Below are 9,108 nucleotides of genomic sequence, written 5' to 3' on the forward strand. Positions count from 1 at the left end.
ATTGATGGCTACACAGATAGATAGATTAATAATGTAAAGCAAACAATGCATGCAACCTTTTGTTTTGTTTGAAGGAAATTTAAGCCCAAGTCCTCATTCAACATTCATTAAGTCAAGGTAAAAATGTCAAATAATTTAAACAAAGAAAGAAAAGACACTATACGTAATGGATACTTTTGTAAATCTAAACTCATTGTTGTATAATTTTGATAACTAAAACATATAGTGAATAGTTTTGTTTAAGGAAACTCAAAAGTAAATAATCCTGTAATTTTCTCTTAATTTATTGATACGTAGATCTGAAATTTGGAACCATTTAGGAAATGAGATGGGTCTCCTATTTCCTAATAGGGAGCCTTTGGAAGCAACCGGAACCTGCACTACCAAGACTCGTTTGGTGATTTGGATTAATCTTGACTTATACCCTTGTTTCCTAGCCAATGCACTTAGACACTGGCCAGCCACGCAAAATGGCTGTTGTAATCGTATGAAAAGATGAAAATACCCGAAGATACAATGATCATTTTGAACAACCCTGTGTCTGGAATTCTAGTTGCAGGATTGCCTCGCATGCGACCAGGTAATTATTTTGAATAGGTAGAACCCAATTAGTGTGAAATGCTGATGCTTGGCAATTGAGCTACCCTTGGATTATAATCAATAATTCTTTGTAGACGTCACTGGTGTTTTCCAAAGTAGATGATCAGTACAGGAAGTCAAACTACAAATGCAGTGAAAAACTGAAATGGGTTCACACTTCAATACACACTCCTTATATATTATAAAAGAGATTAAGAAAACAATTAAGGGCAGTGTTCACCATCACTCATTCTTCTGTTTCAGGGCTCTAGCTCCCTTCACTTCTTGTGACAAATGAATAGAATTATTTTAAGTAAACAGTCCCTGAGTTTGATTAGTTGATTTTATATAAATAATAAAACTCAATATCTCTCTCTCTCTCAAAAATAGGTCACCAGTCATATCTGCAACACATGGAATCACATGAGTGAGATATCTAACCAGTGAATTAGCTGTCACATGGTGGCAATGAGAAACAGTCAAGATGAGACGAGCCGGAACCAACGTAGATATATTCATGTCCACATCTGATCCCACCTATATTAATTAGGTCAAGACTCAAGAGAGGTCCCACCCTCCCTCACATCTACATTTTCATCTCTCTCTCTCTCACTCATTGTAGTGGTTTCAGGTTTCAAGTTTCAAGCTCACCACATACCAATGAGTTCCCATTGGATCGTAAAGGAACCAACCACTCTTCTAAGTCTTGAGTCTTTGATTGACTTAGATCTTGTTTTGTAGTGAATGGGGGAGCCTCTGCACAGTGCTCACATGCATAGCCGCAGCGTACGACTTCGTTCTTTGGCAACTATTAATTTTTCTTTCACCGTGCGCGCGGACTGTGCTTCTCTCTCTCTCTCTCTCTCTGTGTGTGTGGAACCCTGCCCCAATTCCCAAAAACAAAGGAAAACTACAAGGTAAGGAGGAATAGATATATAGCAAATCACATTCTTGACAAGGTCTCTCACATGGCAGACTCATGGGTGCACCGCATACTTCGCCACTTTTTCTTTTACTTCTTTTGGAGCTTAAGCTTGAAATGGGTGTTGATTAGACTTTTTTAAGTTTGAGATACTCACATCATATCAGTTGCACCTTATAATATTAGGGAGAATGTTTTTTGGACCATACCCCGTGTACAATTGAGACCAGAATGACAGTCATACCCCCATATATGGTAGAAATTCCATCCCCTTTGCCACCGTGTGTGCTCTCATTGGTTAGCGCATGGCGTGGCCCTTGAGTCCCACCAAGAAAACAACACCCCATAATATTATTACTAACAAGGACTGTTGGCTGCCCATTATGTGCTCACCTGCCTCTCCGTGTCATCTTCTTTCCACTTGGCCCACCCTAGAAAAAATATGTATATATATGTCTATCTATTTATATATAGATATTTAGCCACTGAGAGAATTTTCCAAATTAAATCTCATGAGGTTTTATTTGTTGGCAGACAATATAAATTGGTCCCAATGGAAGTTTCTTGTTCACTGAGTCTGCTATCACTTTCTTACAACTGAGCAAGTGGCATAAAGGGGCGTACCAATGAAAAGCAAAGAAACAGTTCGATACATAAGAGATAGAGAAATCATTTTCGTTTACCCTTCATCATTGGCTCTAAGAATCTTTTTCTTTATATTTTACATTCTTTCGACTCACTTCTCCCCTTCTAGTATTCACCATGTCAATTTAATTATCACCTAAGATGAGAAATTCTAGCCAAGCACGGATAGGATTGTTATTAATTGCAATGGATTTTGCTAATTAACCTCAAATAAACAACCTCACATGTCTCTCACATAGAATTGTGGGCATTGATTTTAAAAAAAAATACAAATTATTTCTTAGAGATATGATTAGATTGCAAGGCTCACAAAGGTAGTCTTAATCGACCTATTTATTTCCAAGTCGTTAATTTGGTACATTATTAATAAAGCATTAATGAATAGATAGATATGATATATATGAAGAAAGTATTTTTTAATAATTAGGAATTACTAAAATATGTGGATGTATAATACTAAACAATTCATGTCTTATACATGTTTAAAATGTCTAAGTATGGAACATTAAGACCCCATTTGGTTAGAAATGAAATAAAACAATATTTATTGATTTTCCTTCACCTTATAACTCAATCCATAAATAACCAAAGGGAAGAAGGAACTTGGGTTCTTTATAAATATTAATAGGGAAAAAGTTCTCTGTCCAGGAGTATGGCCTACGCCAGCACTCCCATGAGTCTATCTCTCTCCTCCCCATGTGAAAAGACATCTCTACCCCCTTGTTTTAAGGAGGAGAGAGATAGACACATGGGAGTGCTGGTGCAGGCCGGCCACACTCCCGTACAGAAAACTGCTTCCCATATTAATAAGTACGTCTTTATGTGAATTTACATTAACAAGAGAAACCTTACTATGCTGCACTATTGTCCAATCTCCTTCATTGTTCAAATTGTCTATTATGGTCATTGGTGAAAGAATCCCTCCTTTTTTTTTTTTTTTTTGATAACAAAAGAATCCCTCCTTATCACTCATAACAGCTTTCCATCTTGGCACTTACCATCTTGGCTCTTACCATCTTGGCTCTTACCATCATTACATGCAATCCCATACAATCCCATGCAATCCTATCTTACCATTAGCTAGCTTTCTATTATTACATGCAATCTCTCTCAATCTCAATATTCTTTCAATCACATCTCTCTCTATATGGTAAAGGTGATTGAGTTTCCAATCTTGTGGATTCCTCTCACCTCTCCTATATATATGTACACTCTTGTAATCTTTGAAGGTTAAGGCAATAATATCATTTCTCCATTCCAATATGGTATCATGAGCATTAAGCTCCAAAGAGCAAAATTTGATCCTCCCTCCCTCTCCAACGAAATTTTTTAGCCATAGCCTCTCCTCCCTCCTCTCCCACTCACAAGCCTTCCCTCAGTCAAGTCCTCACTCATAAGTTAACTCCCAAAAACTATGTCTATTGGAAGACTCAAATAGTTCCTTACCTCAAAGGCCAACGATTCTATGGCCATGTTGATGGCTCTAATCCATGTCCTTCCGATGCAACCAAAATTGATGCCTGGCGTGGAAAGGATGCCTCCATAATGAGTATTATCATCTCCTCCCTCTCTGATGATGTGATGCCTCTAGCCGTCGGGCGTGAAACTAGTAAGGAAATATGGGATGCTCTTCATGCAGCATTCAGCTCTGCTTCTACCACCCGCATTCTTTCTCTTAATGTGGCCCTCCAGAACCTTGTGCAAAAACCTGAGGAGAATGTCACTCAGTTTCTCCATCGGGCCAAGGCCCCCTCTGATGAACTCAGTGCTGCAGGAAAGCCCCTCCCCACGGAGGATTTAAACATACACATATTTCGTGCTCTTCATCCTGAGTTTAATTTGTGGTCTCTACAGTGATGGATCGCAGAGAACCAATCTCATACATTGAACTTCATGGGCTACTCCTCAGTCGTGAGTATCTTATTGCTTCTCTCCAAGCCGTGACAGATCTGACTGCCAATGCTACTACCAACATTGCATCTCAACAGTCTCGTGGCCCTCCCTCTCACTCTTACGGCCGTGGCTCTCCCACTGGTCGTGGTAGGGGAGGCTGTGGTGCTTCAACTGGCCCTAGTGGGTTTGGGCGTTCCAACGCTTACGCTCACAATCCTTGTATAATCTTTGGTCGGACCAATCACTAAGCCCCAACGTGCTATTATCGCAACAAACCACTTGGCCAACCCACACAACCTATTTTTCCCTCTACGAATCAGTCATATACCCACCCTTCCTCCTATCTGACTGCAAATCAACCACCATTACTACCCAATCCACCCATGCCATACCCTTACCAACCAAATCAGCCCCATTACCCTCCACCGAATCAGTCTCCTTACCCTCAACCGACCCACCCTCCTTACCACCAACCCCCACCGCCACCTACCCCAACCGGCCTTCACCATTGGCTTCCCGATACTGGTGCTACACATCATGCAACACCTGATCTGCAATCTCTGTCCTCTTATGCTCCGTACAGTGGTAAGAATAGTCTTATGGTTGGTGATGGTAATTATGTCCTATCTCACATGTTGGGTCTTCTTCTCTCCCTTCCCAGTCTCGTTCTTTAGTTCTTTCTAATATTTTGCATGTTCCATCTCTCACTATTGGCTTCCCGATACTGGTGCTACACATCATGCAACACCTGATCTGCAATCTCTGTCCTCTTATGCTCCGTACAGTGATAAGAATAGTCTTATGGTTGGTGATGGTAATTATGTTCTATCTCACATGTTGGGTCTTCTTCTCTCCCTTTCCAGTCTCGTTCTTTAGTTCTTTCTAATATTTTGCATGTTTCATCTCTCACTACTTCTTTGCTTTCTGTCAATAAATTTGCTTCTGACAATAATGTGTTTTTTGAATTTCATGCCTCTTATTTCCATGTGAAGGATTCGACGTCCAATCAAATTCTGCTTACGGGACCTAGTCACAATGGTCTCTACTACTTGCCGTCGATCCAGCCCCCTCCTCTGTCAATCCATCTTGCATCTTATGATCGTTGGCATCAATAGCTTGGCCATCCCAATGATCGTTCTCTTCGACTCATGCTTCGTGCCATCAAGCTTCCTTCATCACCTCCCTTGTGCTTCGCCTGCCAGATTGGCAAATCTTGCCATTTAAGTCTTCGTGAAACAAATAACCGTAGCAGTTTTCCTCTTGATTTGATATTTAGTGACATTTGGGGACCATCCCCTACCATTTCTTCTCTTGGACATCGCTATTTTATTATTTTTGTGGATGATTTTACTAGGTTTATTTGGTTTTATCCGTTGAAAGTTAAATCTGACGCGTTTCCTATTTTCAAGCAATTTCAAGCCCTTGTTGAGCGGCAATTTTCTCAAAAAATAAAAAATATCCAAACTGATTGGGGAGTGGAGTACCGCTCCCTCACCTCCTATTTTGCCTCTCTTGGCATCCATCATCGTATATCTTGCCCTCATACTCATGAACAACAGGGCACTATCGAAAGGCGCAATCACCATATTGCTGAAACTGGGCTCACTCTCTTGGCCCAAGGTTCGGTCCCCCAAGCTTATTGGGATTATGCCTTTAAAACGGCAGTGTACCTCATCAATCGGATGCCTTCTCCTACCATTGGCAATGTTTCCCCTTTTCAATTAGTCTCAAATCATACACCTGATTACAATTTTCTTAAGGTTTTTGGGTGTCTCTGTTTCCCATTTCTTCGACCCTACAATAGTCATAAAATGGATCCAAGGTCTGCTCCTTGTGTCTTCCTAAGGTATAGTTACCATCACCATGGTTACCGTTGTATGCATATTCAGTCAAGGCGAATTTACATTGCTCGCCATGTCAGGTTTGATGAATCACGCTTTTCCTTTCGGGAAGCAGCCAGCACACCATCCCCCTCCCCATCTTCACCCTCATCTTGGGTTTCCCTTCCCCTCACCATTTTTTCAGACCAACCCGCTCCCACTCCCCTACCACCACCCATCACACCATTACCACGTCCTACCCCTCCCCCACCATCCAACGTGGCCTCCCCATCTCCCTCACCTAGCCCGTCCTCATCACCAACTTCAACCCCTCCAACCACCCCCCCACACCGTACACGCCTTCTAAGTGAAATTTATAATGACCCCTCCACTGCCTTACACACCCTTATTCCCCCAAACCCAACCTCACCACCTCCCCTTAATGAACCCACTTGTTATACTCAGGCTGCTAAGGAGCATGAGTGGAGATTGGCCATGTCTGAAGAGTTTGCGGCCCTATTACGGAATGACACTTGGTCTTTAGTCCCACCTCCTACTAATGTCAATGTGGTTGGTTGTAAATGGGTGTACAAGATCAAATGGTTGGTTGTAAATGGGTGTACAAGATCAAACGGAAGGCGGATGGCAAGATTGAGCGGCGTAAGGCCCGACTTGTTGCTAAGGGGTTTCACCAGCAGCAGGGCCTCGATTATGATGAAACCTTTAGCCCAGTTATAAAGCCCACAACAATTCGGACCGTTCTCACAATGGCTATTTCCAATGGTTGGGCTGTTAGTCAACTAGATGTTCAAAATGCCTTTCTACGTGGCATTCTTAATGAAGAAGTCTATATGACACAGCCCCAGGGTTTTGAAGATTCCAATCGGCCTCACCATGTCTGCAAGTTGCACAAGTCTTTATATGGGCTTAAGCAGGCCCCCCGGGCTTGATTCAGCCGTCTTTCTCAGTTTTTAATTGGGACTGGTTTTCGGGCATCCCACACTGATCCATCTTTGTTCATATACAGACAGGGCCACATGGTAACTTATTTCTTGGTTTATGTAGATGACATACTGGTTATAGGGAACCAGCCTGCCCACATCATTGCTCTACTCCAGCAGCTTGCTTCGGAGTTCTCCATCAAGGATCTTGGTCCCTTGAATTTCTTTTTGGGTATTGAGGCCACATATCAGCCAAATGGGGTTATTCTGTCTCAAACCCGTTACATTACTAATCTATTACAGCGAGGCTGGCATGGCTGACTGCAAACTAGTTCTCACACCTATGGCCACCACCATTATAGCCTCCTCTACACGGGGTGTCGCGCACTCAGATCCGACTCAGTATAGGTCTATCGTTGGCGTACTTCAGTATATTACCCTCACTTGTCCTAATGTAGCCTTCTCAGTGAACCGGGTGTGTCAATTCATGCACGATCCAATTAACTGAAGACCATTGGTCCATGGTCAAAAGGATTCTACGATATCTCAAGCACACTATTAAATATGGCCTTCGCATCACAAAATCTTCTTCTCAGAATCTTCAGGTGTTTACTGATGCTGATTAGGCGGGTGACGGTGATGATCGAAAATCTACAGGTGAATATGCAATCTACATGGGCCCGAATCTGATCTCTTGGGCCTCGAAGAAACAGAAGACAGTTGCCCGGTCATCCACTAAGTCCGAATATAAAGCACTTGCCGATGCCTGTGCCGAGCTGACTTGGCTCCAGTCTCTGTTTGGCGAGCTCGGTCTATCCACGACCTAGGCCCCGGTGTTATGGTGTGACAACATCGGGGCCACTTATCTCTCCGCCAATCCGGTCTTTCATGCCCGCACCAAGCACATCGAGATCGACTTCCATTTTGTGCATGATAAAGTTGCCAAAAAGGAACTCCAGGTTCGATTTATTTCCACAAAAGACCAGATTCTGGACATTATGACTAAAGGGCTAGGAACGACATGTTTTTCTTTCCTTCGGGACAAGCTGAAGATTAGATCTCTCGAATCTTCATCTTGAAGGGGTGTATCAGTCATAACAGCTTTCCATCTTGGGACTTACCATCTTGGCTCTTACCATTATTACATGCAATCCCATACAATCCCATGCAATCTCATGCAATCCTATCTTACCATTAGCTAGCTTTCTATTATTGCATGCAATCTCTCTCAATCCCAATATTCTTTCAATCACATCTCTCTCAATATGGTAAAGGTGATTGAGTTTCCAATCTTGTGGATTCCTCTCACCTCTCCTATATATATGTACACTCTTGTAATCTTTGAAGGTTAAGGCAATAATATCATATCTCCATTCCAATACTCCTTCACTGTGTCTTGAGGAAAACTCAATCCTTTCTTTGTTAGAATAGACATGGAATCCATAACTCATACTCTTGCTAATGGAGGGAAGTTTATCTATGGTGTCTCTTCTTTTGTGCTTTTTTTGTTGTTTTTTTTGGGAGGAGCAGGGTGTGGGGGTATGGTGGACCCGGATCCTTTGTAGCATGACAGGGCGTCCAGCACACATCGAACAGCCCTGCTGTCCTAGGCACGGAGCCCCATACACCGCCTTGTGTTGGGCTGTATGCTTGAGGCAGCAGGGCCATCCGATGTGTGTGCCAGACGGTCTGCCGCGCCACTGAGGAATCCTGTCCAAGGATTGTGGGTTTTGGAGTCTATTGTTTCCTCCTTGTCTATTAAACTATATTATTTAATTTCTATTAACTAATGATTTTCCTTGTAGAGAGAGAGAGAGAGAGAGAGACTTGCTTCCTTGCTTCCTTGCTTCTTGCTTTCATGCTTTGGGTTTGGAAAAAGAATGAGAAGCTTGAAGTACCTGCAGCTTTGAAAAACTGAAAGCTGCATGGCATATGTGAAAGCTATATGGCATGTGCAGATGATCGTAATAAAGGTGGCAAGAGAATTAAGAAATATTAAAACAATGACAAAATTAAAGCAAGAGACTTTTACAAGCTCCGAAAAGAACTTCACAACTGAAAGATGGAGATGGCAATGAGGCAGGTGCAACGGATCTTAATCCGCCCGCCCAGCTGCCTACGCCAGTCACCCACTTATAATGGGTTTGTATATATGTATGGTTCACAAGCCGGTTTAGTTACAAATCTGCTGATCGGATTTGGAATTTAAGAGCTCTGATGACCTCTCGGTTGGCTCATAGGTTGTTTCACTTGTAAGTTATACCCAAAAAACAAATAATTTTTGATTGATGCATGCCTGATGGTGATA

This window comes from Telopea speciosissima, chromosome 2 (genome assembly GCF_018873765.1).
Source record: "Telopea speciosissima isolate NSW1024214 ecotype Mountain lineage chromosome 2, Tspe_v1, whole genome shotgun sequence".
Taxonomy (NCBI): Eukaryota; Viridiplantae; Streptophyta; class Magnoliopsida; order Proteales; family Proteaceae; genus Telopea; species Telopea speciosissima.